Below are 15944 nucleotides of genomic sequence, written 5' to 3'. Positions count from 1 at the left end.
AACCATCAGGCTAGTGTTTTCCTTATCCATTTATATGAATTCTTTATACATTAAGCATATTAACATTTGACTTATACAACTCATATGCATACTTTATTTTTAAGGATTTATTATTGATCTTTTAATTAAAGCATTTGGGGACATTTAGAAATCTTTTCACTTTATGTACTCAAATATATGAATTTGTATATAACCCTGATAACTTTGTTTACTGCCTTTACACTAGAAATTCCTTTTCTATCCTGCTTCAGAGGGAGGGGACAAAATGTCAGTATAGGAGGAATAACTTATGTTGGAAAGAAGAATTGACTTGGGGATTGGATTAGGGTTGATTTTATTAGTAGCTTTGACAGCCAGGTGTCTCTCCACTGCTAGCATGCTGCAGGAACTCAGGGTACAACATATGGTACCATTTTTCTTAGTGTGATAAGGCTTCTCACACGGTTGAGAAGGTAGAGAGACTGTAGGCTGGTAGGGAGAGAATGTGAAAATTTGTCTGATTAAATTAATGTAAGAAGGGAGGAGACACAATGTCTCCCACTGCCACAAGAAAAATGATTTAAGTTCCAACTTGACACTAGTATTATATCTCTAAGGAAATAATAATCCACAGGAGGACAGTAGCCAGCACTGTCCAGAGAAGAGAGGTGTTAACCCTATGAATGCATGTAAAATCCAGTTGCCAGAGAGGTGTTTTTGTTGGGAAGTGAGTCTTCCTGGTGTTTTGTTAGAGCTTAGGGGAAATATAATACCTCCCTTCCAAGCTGTTTAACTTCCCATATTCGCAACAAACAAATTTACTATCAATAATTTGGCTTCCAAAGTATCATAATAAGCAGGGAAAAGAGTGCCTTGGACAGGGACTGAAAGAGAAAATACGCTGGCATTTGGTTTTAAGTCTGGGTCTCATCCCAATTTAGATGTTTTAACTTTGCCACTGATGGGCCGATCACCTCTGCATTCACGAAGAACATTCACTTTCTCAATTCTATAGACCGAGGATCAATGAGTCAACCACAAGTTTCCTCTAGCCATCAGCAAACCCTACCGCTACCCAAAGACACCTGGAACACACATGTTTTATTTAATTTTTTAAGTGAAGGGAAAATATTTTAATGAATTGGGAAAAGACTGAGTAGAATTTGCTCAACCTAATGAAGATAACAAATGGAGCAGACAGGGGCAAAACTTTAAAGGGAGAAGTGTAACCAGGAAAACAAAATACAAAACAACTAATGTTGCAAGGTTATCACCTCAACTCATCCCTTGAGCAATTACATTTCTGTGGAAAGTTATGGAGAGAAGATACTAATGACTTGTGCACTCCAGAGAGCCAGATATAGAAGAGGCTTGTTAGCAGAGATGTGTGTGTGTGTGTGTACTTGTGCACATGCACACTTGCATACACATGTCTACAAGGGAATGTGCAAAACAGCATTTTGGTTAGGATTGTGGCTCTGAGCCAGCTACCTGAGCTCAGATTCTTATTGTAACCCATATGGACTCGATGAATTTGGACAATTTACCAAATCCCTTTGAGGCTTGCTTTCATCATGTTTAATGCGGATTAATAAAATTGGCGTCATAAGGTTAATGATAAGTTTAGATGTAAAGTATGTAAAATGTTTAGCAAAGTGTCGGCCGCACTAAAAATCACTAAAAGGTATATTTTGTTATTTGCATATATATAAATGCAAATATATACATATTTGCATATGTATATAAATGCAAATGGAGACAGGGAAGAAAACTTTAAAAATTTAATTTTAATCATTCAAGTAATATACTTATACATTCTTGTTATAAAAATTAAAGCATTGCAATTAACCCCCAAATCTCCACTGACTGTCCCCCTCCTTCATGTGTAATTTCCCTTCCAGAGGTTGCTATTAATAGGGAATTTGTCATTGTACGTACAGTCCTCTTACTGTGCAATATTCAGGGTTTATATTGTACAAGTATTTTTACTAACGTAAATGACATCATACTCTATACGTTGTTCTGCAACTTGCTGTTCCCACTCAGTAAGGCATTTTGGAGCTCTTTTTCTGTTATTATGTATAGATTCACTTCATTATTTTCAACTGTATGGAATACAGACAACACAATTTATTATATCACTTTTTGCTATATGATTATGTTATTTACAGCTTATGACCTCAAATTGCTGCACTCCTTGTACATGCTTTCTTTTTTTTTTTTTTAAAGAAGATGTTGGGGGTAGGAGTTAATTAATTAATTAATTAATTATTTCTGTGTTGGGTCTTCGTTTCTGTGCGAGGGCTATCTCTAGTTGTGGCAAGTGGGGGCCACTCTTCATCGCGATGCGCGGGTCTCTCACTATCGCGGCCTCTCCTGTTGCGTAGCACAGGCTCCAGACGCGCAGGCTCAGTAGTTGTGGCTCACGGGCCTAGTTGCTCCGCGGCATGTGGGATCCTCCCAGACCAGGGCTCGAACCCGTGTCCCCTGCATTAGCAGGCAGATTCTCAACCACTGCGCCACCAGGGAAGCCCTGTACTGCTTTCTTTTACAATAAGTGTAATGCTAAGACTGGGACCCAGTAATTGTTGGGTCACAGAGTATGTTCATTTCCAATATTAATATTTACTAACACAGGCTTTCTTGTTATGGTAGGAAAGATACCTTAGCCTCTCCTATTCTCACTACCAGGGTAAAATAGTACATTAATTTCCTTTTATTAATGTTATACCCTAAATAGCTAATTTTGTTATTTCCCTCCTAACGTGAATGTTTATTCTTTTAGAAATTTCATTTTTCGTCATAAAATTAATATATACTTATTATATGGAAAATTTGGAAAGTACAAAAGAGTAGAAGGAAAACAGTAATCACCTTATTCCCATGAGCCGTGATATTGAGTACTTAATACTGGGATAGTTTCCTACAGAATTTAAAAAGTTATAATTTAGTAACAACTAATTTTAACAATCCGCTTACATTATGCTGTTTTAACAAATAAATTAACAAAGTAATAAATTATGTCTTAAATATATCAAGAATTTAGATTATTTAAATTTCTGATTGAAGAATTTAGGAAGCAAAGAACTTATGACTTTTATATGGTAGTGACAAAAACAGTATTCCACGTTTTATTAAGTTATTGTCCCATTTTTGAATAGTGTTCTTTTTACAGAGACAAAATTATCATTACTTTTAAGACAGTTCCAAGACCTGTATGGAAATTATAATAGTAACAGGAATTATTTCAAAACTGCTTTAAAAAAGTTATTTATACTTGTATTTATCATATTTGAAATGTGTGTATCTTTGTAAGTTTTATGGGTCTTCATGTTTTTATGAGAATTAAAAATGTGTTTTCAACAGATAGTCTAAAACATGCAATTGGACCCCATAAGCTATGTGAAATTTAAGTGGTGTGATATAAAAATTAATAACCCATATATTATGAGCAAAATTTGTAATGTAGTTCTCACCAAACATAAATTAGGATTGTGTAATTTCAGTTGAACTAAAATAATTAACTTGTTTTTACTCCAGCCACATGGTGGCGCCACTCTAGCTTATAACGGAAGTAACCAGACATTCATTGTTAGTCTGTCGTGTTTTACTTTTTGCTTTATGAAAATAGGTGGAAGAGATATTGGTTTCTTTAATGCTAGTATTTTTAACAGTCACTAAAAATTTAAAAATTCTTTTATGTCTTTTTATATTAGCATTCATTGAGTTGGTACGAAAGCTCATGCTGAAAAATGTACGCCCAAATATATAAGTTTTTAGACAGATGTTAGCTGTAATTTGGTGCCATGAAGAAAGCTCAACGACTCCTTAATACACTTTATGATTAATTTAAAGAAGAGCAATTGCTCAATATTATAGATAATACTAAGCAAATAAAGAGCATCATCAAAGCAGAAGTGTGTTGCAAAGTTGTAGATATATTGGTTCTGTAAATTAATTCCCCACTTTTTTCTTGTGGGAAAATCAGCTTTGAATTATATGCAAGATTGTAAGAAACATATATCTTATAAAATGCAACTGAATCATGTCAGGGCTAATCTTAATGTTGATCTTAGAAGCAAATACTGCTGCAAGACTCCAATGCCCTCTTTTGCTTTTTCAGTAATATTAGCACTAGATGAAGGGCAAGCGATGTCAGGTAATTTGAATAGAAAACAATTATGGGAAAATGGAATTATCACAAGTTGGATGCTATAAGCATGTAAAACAAAGTATGATTTGTACCTTATTGATCATTCATATGGCTATACTGTGTAGAGTTCATCTTTTGTATAAACCATTTAGCTACTGTTGCTTAGTAATAGGTATACTAGTCATTACATAATAAAGTTTCATTAAAAGTTGAAAACATTCCTTTTAATATTGTACTCTTGTGCATATTAAATTTATCAGCCCATCAAGAGAAGGGCTTAATGGGCTTCCCTGGTGGCCCAGTGGTTGAGAGTCCGCCTGCCGATGCAGGGGACACGGGTTCGTGCCCCGGTCGGGGAAGATCCCACATGCCCCGGAGCGGCTGGGCCCGTGAGCCATGGCTGCTGAGCCTGCGTGTCTGGAGCCTGTGCTCTGCAACGGGAGAGGCCACAACACTGAGAGGCCCGTGTACAGCAAAAAAAAAAAAAAAAAAAAAAAAAAAGAGAATGGATTAACAATTCAATGTGAAAGGAAAAGTAACAATGATGAAATCATTTTATCAATTTATTGATTGAGTGACAGAAGTATAGTTGATTTACACTGTTGTATTAGTTGCAGGTGTACAGCAAAGTGATTCAGTTATATATATGTATATATACATATTTCAGATTGTTTTCCATTATAGGTTATTACAAGGTATTGAATATAGTTCCCTGTGTTATACAGTAAATCCTGTTGTTTATCTGTTTTATATACAGCAGTGTGTATCTGTTAATCCCGTACTCCTAATTTACCTGTCCTCCCACTCTTCACTTTTGTAACCGTAAATTTGTTTCCTATGTCTGTGAGTCTATTCTGTTTTGTAAATAGATTCTTTGTATTATTTTTTTAGATTTCACATACAAGTGATATCGTATAATATTTGTCTTTCTCTGCTATAAGGTTTTAGAGTTGGCAAGGATGAGGGAGATTGCTGCAACTAGGTGTGCATCAGAGGTAGGATTTCAGTACTAAAAAATGGGGAGTAGAGAACCTTTGAGGTAAGTGGAATGGCCTGAGCAAGAGCATGAAGTGATGAAGCTCACTGTGTTTTCAGGGAAAGTGTCGTCTCAAGAGGAATCCTGGGAAAGTTCTGAGGAGGAGAGACCCTGGGAAGTCTGGTCTGGCCGCACTGGCAGGATGGGTCAGCGTAGGCGGGCAGAGCCTGAGGGTGGGTGTATGAGGGGTCTGGGGGACTGCGGTAAAACCAGCTGTGGGAACGGCTGTCTTAACTGCTGGTCCTGGCCTGCCCTCCTTATTGCCTGATGTGGGGGGGAGGGGAGATGAAGTCAGAAATGTTCCATCTGAGACATGTAGCCAGTGTGCACAGCTAGAGGAGTTGGCTTGGTGTCTGAGATCTGCAGGGAGACAAAGCTCAGGCAACAAGCTATTTAAAAAATTACTTGCTTTGTTTTGTGCAAATGCTATTTTTATCTGCTGCCCAATTACCTCAGGTGCTAGATTCAGGGAGGAGAATGCTTCTGAGAAGGAGGTCTGGATACCATATCTCTATTCTCTGAGCCCAGGGGTGGGAATGTTTTTCTAAAAATAATCAGCAGTTTCCTCCTCAGATCCCAGAGGATCACTCACAATTCCTGTTTCCCAGCGTCTTCCTGAGTGTGTGTGGGTGTCCCCAAGCTTCTAGAGCCTGGGGTGTTTTGGGCTGGCTCCTGGGTTTTTGTTTTTCTTTTCTTTTTTTTCCCATCACTCTGCTCTCTGTGCCCTGAGCGCACAATGACGCAGATCCCTAACTGTAATTGTGAGCTGATGAGGCTGATTAATTTAGCCTCTTCTTGGAAGTTCACTGAATAGCATCCATTTGTTGAATAATCATTCCAGTTACACAGAATAATAAGGTGGAAGAAGTTAACTATGTGCTAACTACAAGCAAGTAGACCCCAGACTGGTTGGAACCAGAAGGTTGATGATTAAGATTCCCAAAACATCACCCTGTTACCTCACCACCAACCAGTCAGAAGAGTTGTGCACGAGCTGATCACACACCCTGTGACCCTCTCCTTCACACTGTCTTTAAAAACCCTTCCAAAAGCCTTTGGGGAGTTTGGGTCTTTTGAGCGTGAGCTGCACATTCTCCTTGCTTGGAGCCTTACAATAAACACTGTACTTTCCTTCACCACAACCTGGTGTCAGTAGGTTGGCTTTACTGTGCGTTGGGTGAGTGGACCCAAGTTTGGTGTGGTAACACTATAAATAAGCGGCACAAAGTCACTGATCTCACACAGCTTAGATCGGGTACAGTAGGTAGAGGGTCACATAAGAGGATATCCCCCAGAAAAGGCCTCCCAGAAGAATTGATATCTAAGTTAGGACCTGCTGGATGATTATGATAAATGGTGTGTGTATGTGTGTGTGTATAAGGGGGAAAAGGGGGATGGCAGGGTGCTGCTTAAAGAGGGAAGGTACCAGACTGAGGAAACAAAAGAGTCATCTGGGGGCCCCTGGACTTAACTGTGTTGTTGATCTGCCCAAGCACAGGCTCTGCCAACACCCTGGATGCCTGCTCCTTTCCAACAGGGGTCTTCCTGGAGGAGGCCCTTGGGGTATGACCTGGCTCTTTCCTCACAGGCTGACTTAGGGCCACTCTGTTTTTAACATGGGCCTCATTCCATCATCCTCCATTTAACTTCAGCACCCTGGCTCTGAGCCTGCATCCACTCTGACTTAATTCTTTACCTACATAAACCTTCCTTCTTTCAGGCCATGAAATCTTTCAGAAGGATAACTATAGAGAACATAAGTACACCCACTGCCTTGGGGTACTATTATTGGTATCATAAATAGTGCACCTGTTTCATTTAGTAAGTCTCTTGACTGAAAACCATTTTCGTGTTGGCTGAATTATTTCCTTATCATCTCATTTGTGTTTTATTTCATCAACAAGAATGTAAGCTCAGTATGGCCAGGAACCCTTGTTCTATACCCTCATTTCTTCACTTTAAAAAAAAGGGGATAGGTAACCATTAAGAGTGTTTAGAAAATGTTTCTTGAGTATGGGGATTTTTCACTGCATTGCAAATAGAAGTGAGAATGAGGAAAACCAGCAGTATTAGACTATTTCACACCGTCTTTCTCCTCCCTCCATACTTAACTAATAAGCTCCCTTCTCATTTCACTAAGAAAATGGAAGCAATCAGAGTACAACTTCTTCATCTTCTCACTCCAAATCTGCAACCCTACTGCCTCTGAAGCTGTGCCCTACGACCTTCTATTTAATGGATGAACCCTCCCTGCTTACGTTAAGGCCAACTCCTCCATTCACGTACTGGACCCCATCACTTCTGCCAACTCAAGGTTCTATCATCTGCATTATTAATTTCTGTCTCTTGCTGGATCATTTCAGTCAGTATGTATAAATATTCTATACTATCTTCTATGTTGTCTCATACCCCTGATAAAATATGTATCTCTCGCTTGACAGTTTTTGTTTTTTTTTTTTGCGGTTCGTGATCCTCTCACTGTTGTGGCCTCTCCTGTTGTGGAGCACAGGCTCCGGACGCGCAGGCTCAGCGGCCATGGCTCACGGGCCCAGCCGCTCTGCGGCATGTGGGATCTTCTTGGACCGGGGCACGAACCCGTGTCCCCTGCATCAGCAGGCAGACTCTCAACCACTGCGCCACCAGGGAAGCCCTTGTTTGACAGTTTTTAATTCAGTGTCACAGGGAGGTAAGGAAGTTCAGGTTTTCTTGTTTTTTTCCCACTGATTTCTCTGCTATGTGCCTCTTCTCCCTCTCCCAGGGTTTCTTAAAAATACTTATAGTATGTTCAAAGTTCTAATTTCAAAGGAATGCATATTTATTACATATAATAGGAAAATGGAGAAAATATGAAGAAGAAAATAAAGATCACCTTTTAAATCAAGTACGCAGAGAGAAGCTTTGTTAACAGCTTAGTGTTTTAGTTTCATATATGTACATTTATAAAGTTGTAACAATGTGGTATATTCAGTGTATTTATTATATTTTTTCTCTTAACAGCAAGAGTATTTCCAGATCATTAGTATGGTTTTAATGGCTGCATTTGTATAGAAATTGCCATGATTTATTTAGCCATTCTACTACTGGTAGATATTTATATTTCCCTCAATTTTTTACGTAATAAAAAGTGTTACAATGAAATACTGTACTTCTATGTAATTATTTATGCACATTTATGATGGTTTCCTATGAATTAAATTAGTAGAAATAGAATTAATGGGACAAGCACATAAACTCTCTCTCTCTTTCTCTCTCTCTTACTCTCTCTCCTTACCTCCCTATGGTAGCAAAGCTCAGAATCCGAAGTACATGTTTTTTCCCACCACTGGACCTTGTTTGTGTCTTCAATCAGAAGCTTCTGGGGACTCCAAAACATTCCTTAGCTCTTTACTTAGGCATTGCCATTATAAATTTTCTTAAAAATACTATTATCTCTAAATTACAAAAACTGTTCATGCTGGCTGTCACCATCATATAATATGGAGATGGGTAAAGGAAAAAGTCAATCTCTTCTGCTTGTCATGTCCCGGTCCTTTGGTTCCATGGTGGGATTGGGGGAAACTTTTGTTCCCGGTGTTATTTGAAGTCAAAATTCTCTCTCTGCACATGCCTTAGCTGCATGACTTGCCTTTTGTTTTGTTGTCTCTGAAAACAACCCAGTATCTGATCAGAAACAGGATAGGATAAGTTTGAGCTGGTTTTATGAGTATGGTAAGAGTTACTTGCTGAAGGCATGATAAATATGAAAGACTTTTGAAAAGCATCCTTGATGTAACTATTGAAAATGAAGAAAGACATTCTGCCACCCCTTATGGATTTTCAAGTGCTTTTGAAATTGAGAAAACACTGAATAAATCTGAAAGCAAGTTGAATACCATGCTGTCAGACAGAGATATTGTTTTCATTTAGAGATATTGCATTGTGATTTAAAGTAACTTTGTTAGAATCATCTCATTTTTTAAAAAATTCATTTTAAGGGGCTTCCCTGGTGGCGCAGTGGCTGGGAGTCCGCCTGCCGACGCAGGGGACGCGGATTCGTGCCCCGGTCCGGGAGGATCCCACATGCCGCGGAGCGGCTGGGCCTGTGAGCCATGGCCGCTGAGCCTGCGCGTCCGGAGCCTGTGCTCCGCAACGGGAGAGGCCACAGCGGTAAGAGGCCCGCGTACCAACACCCCCCCGCAAAAAAAAAGAAAGAAAAAAAATTCATTTTAACAATGAAGAATGCCTTTAGCTATGCTACCAGTTTAGGAGAATCTGCACAGTCCTTTTATATTGATTGAATAAATTAGACCTAAATCAGCAGTGCTACATTTTGCTGTTTACTAATCACAAGGTTGGTGAGTCAGAGCAGGCTGCATGGTAAACACAGTTCACAAATACAATAATCGGGGTTCTCTAACAAACAACCAACAAGTGAAGTTTCTGTAACAAACATTCCTAATTAACAGTGCTTGGACCCATTAGGATAATATTTTCAATATTATGAGAAAGCTCCTTGCTCTTTTTAGTTAACAGAAGTAAGCAGAAAACTTTATATAATTATAAGATACGAAACATGAATTTAGCTTATTTTTATAGTCACTGATATGTAACTGTGCATTCGCTGCTTCCCTTTGCTATCTATATGCAGCTAATAACAAACACTAATCGAACACTTACTATGTGTCAGGCACTGGCAGCTCTATGAGGTACCTATTATTTACTATCCCAATTTTTCAAAAAGACGGAAGAGTGGAGAAATGAAGTATTTATTTAAGGTCACAGAGCTAAAATCTGAAGGATCTGCACGTAGGCCATCTGTACCTGGAGGATGTGCTTTAATTTGTTTCACCAAACAAAGGCTTTTTGTTAACCCAGTGTTTTTCAGTCTCAAAAGTCCTTGTGTCAATAACTTCTTAAAACTCTGTCAAAAAGATAATGGTATTTAGTTTTAACTTAACTTTTCATCAGGGCTGAATCATGGATGTTTGGGGCTCCTAAAAATTCATTTCCACAAAGAGCTGCTGGGAGAAAGTATACATCTGTTCACTGAGCCATTATTGCAGAACTTCAAGAATATGTGCAGGCTGGGTCTTTTTAACACTTCACAAAAACATAACTCAGTGTGATGAGATCAACAAGCAACTTACGTTTTAGTAGGCAGCAATAGGGAATAACAAAAGACTCCATTTTTCTGCTAAGCCATTCTGTACTTTTGCTAGCCTTCACCTGCTGATTAATGACCTCCTGCTGGCACAGCCGATTCAATGAGGGACCCGACACAGATGGACACAGATGTATACAAACAATGTAGGGAATGGGGGCATCCATTCTCCTTTTGAAGTGATGCAGTTTGGGGGTTAGATTTATGATGTGTTTTTATTGGCAACAGTGGCTCCTATGAGGTTTTTGAGAAGGTGAACGAATGTTTGCTAGGCCTTGAATGTCAATTGTTCAGAAATTGTGAAACATATGCTGGTCAATGAGTTCGCTGTCAAAACAGAAAAGATTGATAGAGAGGAGGACATTTCTTTAGAGAACAGCAGGCAATCCTATGCCTTTGAGTGCCCTTAAGGGAGACCAATTTGCAAGGCTGGTATTTACTCTTTCATTTGGTTTAGTTGTGGCATTTACATAGTAATGTTTTCAGTTTAATATGGAAATGTTATTTTAAATCCTATACATGCTGCATATAAAAGTGTCCGAATGACTTATCTTATGTGTTTACTATTTCTCCATGTTTGTTTATGTGCCTATGTGAAACTACTCTTTGCCAATCCCTGCTTTCATTCTGATATAGTGTCAGCAGGGTCCCCTAACAGGGAATATGTGTCCCTCTGGTGCCTCTAGTAACAAATTCCCATATTTCAGGGTTACACCAAATTTCATACTAACCCAAGCTATTTCTTTTAATAAGTATCCAGGTTGGCGGTTTTCAGTTGTGGTGTTTTGGTTTCCCAGTCTTCGAAACAGCACATAACCCTTGGCTGGCCTGAGGGAGTATGTAATACATGTGAAAGTCATTTGTCATTTCTGTAGGAGCAGAAAAGACATTGAATATGGCTGATCTGGTGACTAGAGACGTAGCAGGCAAACATTTTGTAATTGGCTCAGATGTACAAACCACAACAGCTTTATTTTCTATAACAAACTTACTTTCTAATTCCAGTAACCATTTTTCCTGGTATCAGAAAACTTACTTTAAGCAAATATAGGGTTTTCTTAGTTAGATCATAATTTTTAAAGTCAATTAAGGATTTTCTCCGCCAGTTTAGGTTTCCCCCTCTCCATCCTTGGGATGATGACTAAGTTCTAGAGGGCTTAGTGGTGTCCTGGTGTTGGTTGGGGGCACCAGGCCCATGCTGGCACCTGCTGAGATGCAGTGCTTTGGGTCTGGCCTGCAGCATTATTGTTTCTGTGTGTCCAGATGTCCGAGTCCCTCTAGGTTTCTGGTTGTTGATATACATGTTCTGTGTCCTTTTCTTCATGAAATTGAAACCCTTCCAGATTCACTAAGGCTCTCTCAGTTAATTTCCGTGCTTTTGTGTGCAGATGAAAATTCATCTGTGCTAACATCAATTTGGCAGAATGGGGTTGTCTTCGGCTCTCTGGGCCCACTGTCACTACAGCATAGCTATCTCTGCTCTGGTGGATACTTAAAAGGATATTGTCACTCAGGCTTTCTGACAGGAATTAGATAAGTCTCCTATTCTCAGCTTCCTACAAACCTCTTTGGGTCTCCATACTGACCCTCCCACCTCTTTGGTGGGAGGAGGTATGAAGGTAGGGCATGGAGATCCTCATTAAAGTCTTAACTGTCTTGCTTTTATCTCCATCACCCCTAGGAATTCCCACAGACCTAGAAATTTTTATTAAATCTAGGGTTTGTATCAACCTATATTCTCAGAGATCTTTTTTAAGACATAGATTTTTTTTTAAACTCAAGGGTTATAACCCAAACTCAAACCCCTTTTCTTTCATTCTATTGTTTCTAGAGAAAGTTTCCAAATTTTATTTTGAAGCTTGAAAGCAGAGAATTATTCTTTTTTCTTTTGTGTTCATTGTTTCCTACCTCCTTCAATACAAGTCAGGACTTCCTGCCTAACGTGAGAAGGATCACAGGGTGAAATAAAATACACATCTGCTCATATAAAAACGTTACTTTGTCACAGAGACAATTGGGATTTGGAATTAAGATACCAGTTTACTAACACCTTTCTACAAGATCAGAGAAGTTGTAAGTGATTACCTTCTTAGATACTGTATGAGGCACTGGTTAAAGGCATGAACCATGGAGTCAGATGGTATGGATTCAAATCCTGGGAGTGTGTAGGACAAATTATTTAACCTCCTTGTGCCTCAGTTTCTATAACTGGGCTAATAACTGGAGTTGTTATGAGAATTAAATAAGTTAGTATGTGTACAACACTCAGAACAGAAACTGTTAAACAGTAAGCACTTAACAAATGCTAGTTGTTATTGTTAGGTGTTGCCAGCCCATGTGTTGAAAACATTTAAAAGTGGTTATCTCACATATACATGTGTTCCAAACAATACACGTAGCATCAAAATTTAGACATTTTTGTCCCCTTTCCAGTTATTTTGCCCATGTTATCTACTTTTAACTTTGTTTTTCACTCTCTTGATATAATTAATTAGTTGCTTAGGCATCACACAGATAAAACTTATTTTATCCATATGGAGTTGCTCAATACAAAATGTAGCTACCAGAATTGGTCAGATTATGAGGTTAAGGGCATAGTCCTCCAGACTGCCAAGTCTACCCAAAACTTCTGACCCCATTTGAAGGGAGTTAGGAACCAACTACAAAGTTAAAGGGAAGAGTCTACACAACACTATCCTTACTTCTGACAACTTCAAGTTTAGGGGTTTCTGCAAACCACACTTAGGTTCCATAATATGCTAGAAAAACTCAAAGAACACTTTGAAACCTATTATACTCATGGTTATTTTTATTACAGGAAAAGAATACATTAAAATCAGCCAAAGTAAGAGATGCATAGGACAGTCTGGGAGGATTCCAAACTTGAAGCTCCCATTGTGCTCAGGGATGGGTTAACTTCTCGGCATCAGTGTGTGACAATACTCACAGAGTACTGTCAGCCCAGGAAGCCCACCTGAACTTTGGTGTCCAGAGTTTTTATTGGGGCTTCATTATGTAGACATGATTGATTAATTGCCTACATGGTTGAACTGAGTCTCAGAGTTGATCCATATCATGTAACCCAAAGCCCCCACCATAATTGATATGGTCTGTCTTTCTTGCATGGCCAATCCCCCATCCTAAGACTACTGGGTGAGGCCAGCCCCAAGCTGAGTCATCTTGTTAACAGAAACTGTCAGGTGTGATCCAAGGGGCCAACCATTTATAACAAAGACATTTATTTGTTATAATCATTTCCTATGATTCTGGAAATTCCAAGGATTTAGAGATTCCCTCCCAGGAGCTGGGACAAAGACCTGTCTTTGGGCAAGGCTAATTTCCTTACTACACATTAGTAGAAGTGTAAGCAAATTTCATTGTCTGTAATCCAAAATTTCTCCTTGTCTCTCAGAATCTGTCTCACTGCAATCTCTCACCTCAGCCTGGTTCAAGTTTGGATATGATTAGTTTAACATTGTTTCTGTGTCCACACTGCATACAAACATACTCTCTGCAGTTTTGCATGGTAACACCTACCTTTGTGCAAATTCTTTTTAAGGTCTTTATTTTTTGTCTCCACTCATATTGAGCTACAGCCTCACTCCCAGAGGTACTGCTTCATGTGCTTCTAATCCTCTTTGATCAGTATTTGAGTTAATGGATGTGTCACTGGGAACATTCACACTTAAGGAACAGTCCAACGCAGAGTAAGATAGATGCCTGATGGCTCAGATTCATTCATTTATCAACTATTTATCACATTTTTTTTGTGCCAGGCACTATTTTGAACACAGAATATTCAGTGAAACTTAGAGGTTAATGGGAAAGGCAGATATTTATTGTACAGGTAACCTCACATAAATACATAGAAATCGTGATAAGGCCTATAAAGCAAAACCTGTTATACTGTTTCAAAAAAAAATTACAGGGTTCTTTGAAACAATAAAACAGAGGGGACAAATTTAGATGGGGGGGCAGGAAAGTGCTCATTGAGGAAGTGACATTTAATTCCAGATTTAAAGAATGGGTGAGGATTAGCCAAGTGACTGGAAACTCTGATTTGATATGACCTGGTAAGAATGGCATTGATGTAAGCTCTAAATTCAGTCTTTGTTCTGCCTCCCCACTCCCACTAAATGAGGAAAATGATCTTTAATTAAACTTGAAATTCAAAGGCCCATTGTATCTAAGGGCCTAACTGGCTCTGGGGTCAAAAAGAAATCTAGTGAAGGTATTCAGTGAAGTTGTGAAAACATTCCAAGAGGAGAAGCCTTTGGAAAGTCTTCAGTTTGTCTCATTCCCATATCTGTAGCAAGTGAAAGCTTTAAAAAAATTTTCAGGAGATTACGCTTATGGTATCTGGCTTATGAGATCCACAGTGCTTTCATTCCATGATATGTCTTGGGCCAGTCATTAAAATAGACTTTGTTCTTTTTCATAGTCACTGTTTTGCCAGACAAAGGAACCCGAAATTATTGTAAAACATCAAAAATATTCCTTGTTAAGGTGAGCCAAGTGTGTGCTGCAATGAAAAGGTTAAGCAGCTCTAATACCCAGCTTAAAATATGTTGAAATGAAAGCCAGGGTGGGCTTCAGACTGAACACTGTGAAATGTCTGTGTGATACATGACAAGAAAGAAAGAGTAATTGGCTTTACTTAATCTAAGCAGATAGGGATTTTGGAAGGGATATTAGTTGACTTGCAGAATCACTAGACAGGCTGGGGAAACAGACTCTGGGTCTGACTTCTAAGAGCAAAGGCCAGAGCCACCCATTCAACTGGCCTGATAAGGAGGTTGCTGTCCCTGTGCCAATCACAGGACCACTTGATGGTGGTGCTGAATGTCCTGGACAGGAAGCAGCCTCCAGTGCTACCAGCCACAGAACATGCAGCCAAACAGGCCCAACCAGGAAGTTACTACTCCTGGCCCAATGAGGATGATGCTATTGCTGCCAACCCCAGAACCATGCAGCCTCTACTGCCTCCCACCAAGAAAAGTGATTTCCCTGCTTACACTATTCTTCATGTGGCTCAACTCCCAATTAAAGGCTCAGGTCTGCACCCTAGCTGCAATGGAGCCTGGGAACTATGTTAAATAGTTTTTCTACCTTGGGAAGGCAGGATTCACAGCATGCGGAACTGTCAATGTGGACATAATGTTTAATCCTTTCCAGAAGCCATTAATGATGGTTGTTCTTTAAAGTAAAATGAATGCCCAGAGAGACTTAACAAAATGGTCATAGGGATAACGGGAAGATCCCAAAGAATAAGGGATCCTCAATCTAAGAAGATGAAGAATGAGAGGAAATATGGAATGTATTTAATAACTTAATGATGACACAACAGATAGTGTAATGAACTCAGTCATTAAAATGAATAAAACAGGTTTGAGGTTGATTTAAGTATAAGAGATTTACAAAGCCACATTTTTATAAGCGTCAGCATGGTTTGAATTTATCTCAACTTGACATTATGCATAAATGAATTCAAGGGTGAGCAATAAAATCTAGTTTTTAAAGGAAATTGTATTATTGCTATAAAAATTAAATTTACTAGTAACTGTTTGCCAGTGCCATAGATGGGTGACATTTATTTGGGTCGTTACTATTTATCTTCATCAGACACAGTTGTTTCT

Source organism: Mesoplodon bidens (genome assembly GCF_964165515.1).
Source record: "Mesoplodon bidens genome assembly, chromosome: 3".
NCBI lineage: Eukaryota > Metazoa > Chordata > Mammalia > Artiodactyla > Ziphiidae > Mesoplodon > Mesoplodon bidens.
Note: the sequence above shows the minus strand (reverse complement) of the source record.